Source organism: Bombus fervidus, chromosome 18 (assembly GCF_041682495.2).
Source record: "Bombus fervidus isolate BK054 chromosome 18, iyBomFerv1, whole genome shotgun sequence".
NCBI lineage: Eukaryota > Metazoa > Arthropoda > Insecta > Hymenoptera > Apidae > Bombus > Bombus fervidus.
This window is the reverse complement of record NC_091534.1, coordinates 8,156,782-8,168,289: the sequence shown is the minus strand read 5'-3', so window position 1 is coordinate 8,168,289 and position 11,508 is coordinate 8,156,782.

Here is an 11,508-nt window from a genome sequence, read left to right as displayed (position 1 = left end):
TTCCAAACTACTGACAACGGTCTTTCTCTAAGAAGATATTTTAATCGGTGGCAATGTTGCACTTTCGATTTCGACTCCCTTTGCATCTCTTTCGAAATCATCTACTTGTACAGGCAAATGATCCATTCACTGACAATAACGAGTCTGATTTGATCAAGCACATGCCAAATTACGAACATTGTTAGGCGCGAACCGAAAGAATCCGACGATCGAACAAAGGCTAAGTTCAGATAAACAACGAAGAGAGAAGCGATGCACGTGAGATGTATAAAAATGTGATTGAAAAAAGGACGTAAAAACGCGAACGAGATACAAGGTGCTTCGAGTAAACGAATTTCGAACGAATGCTGAGCTATCGTTGAGAACACGAGCAAGACCGGTCGATAGGAGTACCGGTCGTAAGGAGTTTCTATCTGAACGATCGCCAGGCTATAAGGATCGATAATGATTGATTACATAATTTGATAGTCGATGTATTTCGCACGAACGTACCCGTAGATAATTCTCGCGCGTTCTAGCTTTTTATTCCTAATATTCTCGACAGGTTTTTCGCTAACGAGTGGACTGCGATTTCTTATACTATATTTCTATACAAATTTATGTTTCTATAAGCGTAACTAACGCAGAATGTACATAGAAATTATACATCTTATATATACATATTTATACGCGTTCGGTAGACTTTTAAATTTTACGTACGCGAATGCATAAACATTTACGGTCTTGCAATGAGCGAACGATTGAAAATTTCTTGTCGATTTTCTTTCGATAAAATACAAATTAGGTTTTCATCGCATTGTACAAGTATGAAAATATTTAATATAGATGGATGTAGTTATTTTCTACAGTTGTATATGGTTATATGTCATTAGATACAGTAAAACTACATTTTTCGATCGGGGGACAAGCGTGTCGGATAACGAGACTAGACGTATCGAATAAAGCTGAGTCTACAATGACAGACAAGTGTCCGCAGACACGTGTCACGGTTAATCAGAATCTGCCTTTCTGCGGATTTTCTACGAAAGACAGATGTTGATTGGCTACAACACGTGTCCGTGGACAATTGTCTGTCGATGTAGACTTAGCTTAACTGGACAAATCGGATAATAATAATTCGCTAGTTCTCCCTTCTTTCGTTATTCATCATTCGTATAATCGGAGTTAATTTTTATATAAATAGATTCTACCAAGTTGAAATTTGTAAATACAGTACAGCTTCCCTTATCTTCTCTTCGCCTGTCACATAAGTCACGTAATTCTTTCAACATAAGTAACTGTATAAAGTCACGTTCTTTTTGTACTTGGAATCACCGAAGCTTTTTTTTTTCGAATGCCGCGAATGTCTCGGAATGAAAAGGCATCTCTCCATTGCCACTTTCGTTTGCTGTTTCCATTCGTATAAAATCGTCATTATTATCGTCTTTATCGCAACAAACCCATTTCATCGGTATATTTAAGGTTTTTCTACTGACGCCAACATCCGAGCGATCTACATGCTTCGGATAATGTTCAATTAATTATCGTGTTTTTGATTTTTAATGTCTGTGATCGTGAATTTGCATCACTCTCGATTTCTTTAATCGTTATTTTGTTCCGATGGTTGGAACGCTATTATTACTAGTTAGAATTACTAGTTTCATACTAAATTGTGATAATGAGAATTCACTCGATCGAATAGAGGAAAGAACGCATTGTATGTGAACGCTAATAAGATCTGTAGATATTAGATAGATAGACGGAAAAGGGTCTAAAGGAAAGTTGGGGAAAATCTTTGTTCGTATAAACGATACGGAGCATGGCCTGTAGTCGATGACAAAAGATGAGAAACATATTCGGTAAATCGGGCATTGCGATGACATCAGTTCGGATAAACGGAGTTCGGATAAATGGAGTTCTACCGTAGTTAAGGCAGTTTCGATGTGTTTGATTAATTCGATTGTGTCTCTTTGGTAGCTATTGAAACGGGAACGTGTAGGAAGCCAAGGACAATTAACGGAGAACGCCATTAATTTTTTGTTCCCCTCTTCGCCGGCCGGCCTGTACAGTTAATACATTTGCAAATTTTTTGCAACACCTTTCGTTCGATCCGATGTCCGATCTATATTTGATCGATATCTGCGTGCTACTAGCTACTGGTATTTAAATTAACAGCCCGGTAATTACTTTTACATAGTATTTTATTAATTTTATCTCTGCGATTTAACCATCTATGGATACAGACGATGCAAAACGTACAGGGTGTCCCAATTTCTTTCCAATCGTCCGTATATTCTATACGTTGAGACCAGGACAATGTTGTCACATATGCCATTGGAAGAATCGTTAAAAAGTTATGGCAAAAGATTAGAATTGTAACGAACGTACGTTACTGCGTTGTAAAAGATGAATTGATCAGAAATGTTTAATCTAATAGTAAATAGGAAATATCATGTTACTTCTTTGTATCATAAATTAAATGTTTTGCCGCTGCTAATCTTGTATTTTAATTAGAATCGTAGAAGTGTTGTAATATCTTCTGACTACTTACAAGTGTAAACATTTCTTATTAACTCATATTTTATACCGTTGTAACGCACGTTCGCTACCGCTCATTTCTTATGTCCTTTTTTCTTATCGACGTAACTCTTTAACAATATGCTTCCAATAACAAATATGCTATTCCATCCTTATCACGACCTAAGAAATATATCGACAACGTTTCTTTAATATATTAGCGAAGCTAACTTTCGAGAAGCAATTGAATATTAATGCCTGCGACTGCTGATGTTGATGCGACATAACGAGTTAGATAACACTGTCAAAGATAGATGGACGATGGACTTCGGCAGATAAAAGGTAAACGATTTGCAGTTCATAGAAACTCGTCTATACGACGGCGTTGAAAAGTTTATCAGCATTTGAATGAATCGTGTCCTTCGGCTAGATGTCAATGCACATTACATCGATATGCAACGCGTAACATATGCCCCCTGCTCTTCCTTTCCATTTTCCCTTCTTTTTCTCTCGCTCTCTTCCTTCCTGAAAATAACGCGCGATTAAAAAGATCGATAACACTATCTAGTAAGCCAAATGCAGAGAGAATACGATTAGTGAGAGAGAGACGTGTAGGTGGTAGGAAAATCGAGCAAGAGAACCGAGTTGCAATAGAGACCAAAGGAATGTTATTACAACAGTTAGCCGTCTATTTATAGGCTATTGATTCTAGGCTTTACTATACCGATTATGATACAAGATCAACTTCTTGTTTCAAGAAAAACTTCAAAAATTTTATTTCTATGAGAATATGCGTCAAGGTGTAGGTTGAAGTAAACGAGGGACGTATCGAATATATGCTGTAAGGGTAATATCTTACCGACAAAGACACCTCATAACTCAGAAACTAACCCTAGAAACTAATGCGTTTTTGGACCCATGTTCGTCGAGACCTTTTCCCTTCTTTCGATAAATACTACCATACACCTCGAGTTTTTCCTAACCTTTTTCTACGCCCTTTTTGTATATAACTACCTGAAAGGCTGATTTTTATTCCCGATTGATTCTGTTGCAACGTTTAGCCGGAAACGAAAGGAACTATACAGAACTATTCAAAAAGTTGAAGCTTACTTCGATGCAAGGAACAATGCACTGTGACAATGAATAGAAAGCGAGCCGGTTCGTCGAACTTGTCATCGAGGAACACGTGCTATGAGAACGATAAGACGTGCATTTTTCAACGCGATAACGTCCAGCGTGTGCAGGATTTGTGAATATTATTCTTTAGCGTTATTGAAATTCGTATAACCTTATCGAGCCTAACCTAACCTGACGCGAATCGTACTATACACTGTAGACAACCTCTCTGCACTATAATTCGCGCGACATCTTTCTCGTTGAGCCAATTTCGCTCGTCATGTCGAATATAGGGAAACAACGAATGTTGGGCTGAATTAGACCACAAGAAGAATCGAAGAATCCTACGGAATTATAGGAAAAGCAGAAACTAACGATCGTCGCACGTTAGCACGGTGGCAGTGATTCGCAGATTAGTTACGACTTGTACTAGTCTGTTATTATATACCTATTAGGTTATAAAGTAGCAAGTATTTGATACTACAAGTTACCATGCGAAAATTTATATGCGTACTCAAAGAAGCATTCGTACGTTTCTAGAACCTTTATGTATTCGGTATTTTATCTTTTTCCCTTTCATTTTTCTCCTTTCTCCTACGTATCGTTTACGAATAAAACACATACTCTGTATGTACATGGTGTTCGCGATTTAAATGTCAAAACTTCGGAATGGTGTAGCAATGCATCAAATATGAGCAGAGCAATGTCAAAGTGCAATTAGGACGGTCATTGTTCTATGCAACATAGCAATTATGTGGTTAGGTGTAATCAGACGCAGGCTAAGACTCAAAGTTTTATCGGGGAGGTAAATACGAGAACTTTTTTGTTCCTTTCGCCGAGATTTTCTCCGAGCGAGCGAATCTATAAACGATCATTTTCTTAGTTCATCGGTACCTTTCACGCTGCCAAAATGTTGACGTTTAAATCGAGGACACCCCGTATAAAGGGCTTTTGCTATATGCATATACGCGTCGTCGCGTCCTCTCGTAACACGTCAGTTCCACGTGCCTGACCTCAGCTCCCTGATCTTCCGCGAGTTAGCAAACAAGTGACCTTCCATATTACGTAATACGGCGCATTTCCACGTGTAACGCGATCTACTCGGAAAACTCCAATTGTCTGCACGTGGAGGAGAATCCCGTTCTATTCTACGATGGACAATATATCTTCGGTAATCACCACGAATCTATTTGCATTTATCTTGCCAGCGACGCCTCCTATTACACACTATTATTACACATACATATGTATGTATATTATAACCAGTACGCCAACGTCTCTTAGTACTCTGGTTTTTTACCGTTCTGCATCTGACAAACGCAACTGCGTTTTACGACTTCTTCGACTAATCTTTTTCTTACTCTATTACCTCTACTTTATCTTCTCTTCGTCGTCGTTGTTTTCCTCTTCGACAAATGTTTCCACTATGAGCTGTGCTACCAGCCAAAATAATACAGCTTTCAGATTTTTTGCTTCCACTATTGTACCAAGAATTTGCAGCTGTTTTAATCTTACGAGATTAATATGTTTATTCTTGTATGTGCGTAATATGGTTATTAATGTATTTAAATATACATTAGATGTTTGTTAGTAGCTCTGGCGTTAAAAATGACAGTTATTTATTACATAGAATTGTTAGCAGAGTTTTATCATTCAAACCGTGCAATGGATTCTGAAAATCGCTTAAATCTTACAAAACGCTCTAGCATGTCGTTTAAACTATTAAATTTTCTTCATTAAGACTTTGTATCTTATACGGTTACAGTCGTTTTGAGATTATTCGACAAGTCCTCTTATCTTTGAAGTATTCGAGTACATGCAATAATTAATATTATGCAATATGCGTGTTTTTTAAAATGTTAACATGTTAACAACATGTACATATTGTTAATACTTTTGTTGCGATGGAATTTAGCATACCTTTATCAATCGATTATACAAACTTTAAAATTTAAAATATCATTAATTACTATGTAAATTTGTATTTAAAAGTTGCCAATCTATCCCTCAGTTATGTTAGTTCATAAATTGTATTGTAATATATTGACTGATTACCATGTAAATTTGTACTAAAAAAATTGTTAATCTATTCTTAAATTATGTGAACATGATAATCCGTCAATTTTATTGTAATATAATACTTGTTATTGGTCACGTGTCCTTAATATAATCGACAGACTCGAGTATCGCGTTCGAGGAGTCAAGTAAAACGCTGAAATTAAAATGATTTCACAAGTCGAACGACATAATCAATTTCCATAAACGGATCAATTGCTGAGATATCAGTCCGACAGTTTGCGTAACTAAATTGGCATACAGTATAACAGAGAGTTTCAATTAATGTGGTTTATTTTCGGCCGCTTTCGTCGGGTCGTACGAATTCCACGAACGGTTGCATTCATTAAACCGCCGTACGAACTGAATGTGCCACCTATAATCAGTGGTTCACGTGGCTGAAACTTACAAGGACGAAGACCCGATTCGTTTCGGTTACACCAGACTGGTCTGGTACGCGGTCCGTTCACGGGTTTCTTCGTACGAGAAAAATATCGATGATGCATACTAAAGTTATGTCATCTCGCTCATCTAACGTGTTATCCGTGGCAAGTGTTTGCAGAAAATGTGCATACGGTTGTAGACTCATTTTTCCGACTATTCCGTCAAACTGTATCGATCAATAATCGTACCGATCGTTATGGCGTTACGATCTATTGAAAGTAGGAGAAAGTATTTTCGATCAGATTGCGGATAGTTCTAGAAAGTTACCGTAAACGTATCATAGATGGCGGTTGAACGTTAGGAGTACACGTGGAACAAAGTTCTGCCGAATCGATTTATTTTTGCGTTCATTGACACGCGCGATTCAGCAGCATCGACCGATTTGGATAAACTTGAAATTTGAATTCGATTTTGATATCGTAGCCAAGTTGGTAACACGCGAAGGGTAGAGGGAAAAAGCGCGAATGCCAATTGTAATGAATTTTGAGGTTAACATTTTTTCGTATTCTTCCGTATGCGTTCTTCGTCGCTGTATCGCGTTGCGAATTAAAATTTTCTCACTAAAAGTTTAATGTGTTACGTATTGGCAAAAGCTATAAGTGAATATAATGCAGAACAGAATGGAGAATAAAACGATATTTTATTTTTATAATGATATTTGAGAAAATATGAAGTCGTGGCATTATGATATCAAAAAATAAATTTTCGTTTTCTAAAATTTGACATTCCCCATTTCTCTTGTAAATTTTCCGCGCGTCGACCGTTCTCAAATTTTTCTGGATCATTGCTCGAGGAGTCCTCGATAGAAAATGAAAAACGAGGCTATAGGAGGATTATAGGATGAGTACACGTGGGATGACAAGATCAGCCAGAATGTGAAGGTGAAATATATGTATAATGAATATCTGCTACGCATTGATTGCACATAATACGTGCTTGAATTTTTCAATGCACATTATTATTCGATTCTGCCAAACGAAAATAAGATTCGGTGTGTCAAATGTTTTGAAAATTATTTAAAATCGCATTTTCAAGACTCATTTCGCGGGTTTCAGGATTCTGACAAATGTGTAAAGAAAACGAGGCAAATAGTACACGAAGGAATGGAAAAATGGCAGGAGAAACAAAAAGAGAAAGACCGTTTCATGGATTTATCTAGAAAGAGTCGAAGGAGGGACGGATTGGAATTTCTTTGGAGTTTCTGGCGTCGAGGGTTGTTGCCCTGAAATGGTCGGCACGTGTAACCCTCCGGCGTCCTTGAGGTCTTTAGATGTCCGCTAAGAACATAGGAGATTCTCACGATCCTTCCTAATTCGTTAGGTAGAGTCCTCTAGTATGTACGGAGTCCTTCTAGAATAGTCTGCTAGGGTAGATCGTACTCAGGATACGCGTAAACTAGTCGTATAGACGTTCGACGAGTCATCTTGCTAACATTTAGGAAATTTTTTAGCTTCTCCTTAATAGATAAGAAAAGAAATAGCTATAATCCCATTGTCTATTATAATATTAGGTATATATCAACAAAGTATACTGGGATGTAGAAATATTATAGATCAGTTATAATAATATATATAATAAGTTAATGTCGTGATCCAATTGTTGTCGCTGTATCTGCTTAAAATATTATTTCAACAACAAAAACGTTATACAATTAACTAGAAAATAGATATTGAAAATTAATTCAATAGAAAATGTTAGTAAAAAAGATCATAATAATATTTCTTTTTCATTCGTCCATTTTTTCCAGTCTCGAATCTGATTTATTCGTAATTTATATACCGATTAGCTGTAAATTATTTATCTTTATGTAAAATAATTGATACACATTACACTATAGACCACTGTAATACCCTGGGTTAAAAGGTTAAGGAAAGTTGAAATGTTAATATTTATAAGTCGATAAAAGTGTAAGATACTACGGGAAGGAGAAAAGATTATCTCTCTGTCTGGCCTTAATGTCTCGTCATTGAATTTGCTTTCTCGATGAAATTGATACGTTATCGCTTCTATGGCCCTTAATGATACATCGATAATGGCATAACGCCTACTATCGTTCTTCAAACGATTTCAATTGCTGTTTATTCTCCCGCGCAAAAACAACAAATATTTATATTCGATACATTTTTTTTCACACATTTCTGTTGTATTTTTAACGTATGTCAAAGAGAAATTTTCCTTAATAAAGATAACGTATTTGTTATTTCGTTCGTAATGTAGTTAATACACAACATGTGATAATATAATTATGGAAGAAAGAATTGTTTTATTTTTCGAACGATGCAAACGTTGTTAAGCTGAAAAACATCTGTGATATCTAATAAGACGAAAAAGGTTAGGATATGTAAATCTGGCGTTTTAAAAGATGGGAGAAAGGTATCCGACTATAGCGTAGAATAAGGAATGACTGTAAAAAGAGAAAGTACGAATATCGAATATCCATAAACGTTTCTTAGCGTTTGCGCGAACGAAATTTCGTTCCGATTGTTTCATAATTTATAATATGTAATCTGTCATTTGCATACTAAATTCACCATTAATGTTTATTAGCAATAATAATAGCATTGTATTATTCATGCAGTAGTAAATCAGTCATAATAATCTACTAATTATAAGTACATAATATTACATATACTATTACTACTATTTAATAGGTAATATTTAATAGGATTAGGTAATATCGTAATATAAATAATATTAAAAATACTGTAACACGAATTGGACTCGGTTCAACTCGATACAAGTGTGAGCACGTGCGAGCGACAGTGGGACTGGTGTGATCAAGGAAATTAGAAAATTAACGTACATATATTAAAAGATACAGAATAAGAGATATCGTAAGAGTAATAAGAAATAGCGAAATAACTTGTAGGTTAATAGGTAAGGATACAGGAAAAGAGGCAAACGGATTTCAAAAATTCGAAATATGGGTTAGCTAGCAGAGATTAGGAACCACGAGTCAAAAATATAAGAAATACTATAAGATGAATTGTTAATTCGACGAAGGGAAATACAAAGGGGCAATAGCAGAAATTGCAAAGAAACCGCAACCCGATAGAAATATGATAGAATAGCGCGATACAAAGATATGTTACAATAATAGGTACCATTTAGCAATTCCAACATTAAGTATACCGTGACGAAGAAATATATTATAGGTTGGTATAGTAAAATGGATAATAAATCACGGCAATCCTCAAAGTACAACTATATTATGCGATATGTTTCTTCGATTTTGGAATTACCGCAATATAGATGCAATATAGAAGCGATAAAAGTTCGTCTCGAACAAACCAAATTGCTATATTCTAATGGATATAAATTCATTGGATTTTTTCTGAGATTATCAACGCGTTTTCGTTAGATATTATTATTATTAGTCACGGCAATTAACTTTCGACGTTAGAACAAAGATTTCTGGTATAAGATCTTTTTACGATACGTCGATCTGAAATGCACATTCCTCTTACACGCGATTGGCGTGGCTGCGCATGTCTGACATATACGTCTGTTTACATTCTAAAGAGCCACGCGCCGGCTAGACAGCAAGGTGAAATACCTATCGTTTCAACGGGAAATACGTGACCCTCGAGACGGTTCGTTAAAATCGTCTAATCGTTCGATAAGGTTGTTTATCTAATAAAGATCGTTCTAAGACTCGAATACGACGAAAATCATTTATCGAACGAGGCTAAAAAATCTCATTAAAAAAAAAATTTAATTATCTCTTAAAAAAATGAAATTATCTCATCGGAGCAGCCAATTTCGCTTAATTTCATAAATTTCGGAAAACTTCCAAAATTCTTTATCGCTTCTGAGAATCTGACATTTTGTAATACGTATTCCGACGATGTTTGCACACGTTCCATTCCGACTTATTTTATTTATCTTATTATTTATTTGTATGTATTTCACTTATTACTTAATCGCCATCGAAAAAAATTCAATTTGCTACTATGTAAACGTACGTATACGAATTATCGTGACCATTTCACTTATCTTTGTGATGTAACATAAAAAAGAAGAAGAGGAAATACTATACACGTGTCAGAAGCTGTAACATGCTAATGAACATTGTACAGCACCCTTATCAGGGTAATAGTTTATCAAAGTAACATTAATAATATATTTATTCTGAACTTCTTTTTAATGTTTCGAAATGTATCTCTATCGCTGTAACCTTTGATTAAAAAAAAAAAAAAAAAAAGTACTTTGCGTATCATAATACACCAGAAATGGATTGTAATTTCTCATATACTTACATGTATGTGATAAACTACCGTGTATTTCATTTCTGCTGTCATTTCGTCCGATGTAATTTCCTCTTCTTCGTTTTACATCATATATTACGGTTATATAACGCTCGATATACGCGTATATCGTGTAATATTTTTGCCATTGTTTCGCGTATTTTCATAAGATAGAGTAACGATGGCGATAGAAACGACGTGGCAGAGATGGAGCCCGAGCGTTATTTAAATAAATACATACTTGTAAAGGCAGGATTTAAATAACGGCTAAATGTAATTTTGAAATAATTAACGCGCTGCGTTGAATAAATTGATTCCGTCGCGTCGATCGTTAACTACCTACGTTAGAAACACACATATTTCTTGATAGATGTCTCGCGCATAAATTCAGACACGCGTTATCCAAAGGTAACTGAAATGAAAAAGTAATTTGGTGGACTTTTCTTACGTTCTATAATATTTACGACTTACACTTAGCCATACAAAGTACAGTACTCGACTCCGATATTAAGATCTATTTGTTAGTTTATATTCGGTAGAATTACTTGAGGTATTAGCGAAATAAAAGCAATAAAGTAATCGAAATGACCGGGTATTTCCAAACCGTTGTCTTTGAACTGGTTATGTTTCGAGTGAAATTTGTTCGAATCTGAAGAAGATTACAATGTCCATTCTGGAAGCGTAGTTCGTTTCGTTATTTCAACGTTACACTAATAAAACTATACCCGTATGTAATAGGAATGGCGTGTAGGACGAAACGACTATGGCTAGTTGAACGAGCCAAAGACATCGAACATGAACATTGCGAATCAAACGCATTTCCATTAGTCGACAACGGCTATAGTCCTTGACTTTGAACACGAAAGAGACTAATCGATTGATTTATGGACGCATGTCTGTCTAGAATCGAGTAATCGACTGTTCAAAAGTCTTTTCCCGATCCGCCTGCAGTCCCACTGTCTGCTTTCGAGGAAGTGGGGGTGCACGTGTGTTCCGCAGGGCCGGCCGTTCGGTCCCCTCGACACGTGTATGACCTTGACTTTGACCTGGGCTGTTCACGAACATCTACCCCCGAGACGGAGGGTCGATGCATCTACTTCGAAAAACGTCGCCTTCTTTTTCCTAGTATTCTTTCTTTTTTTCTCTTTTT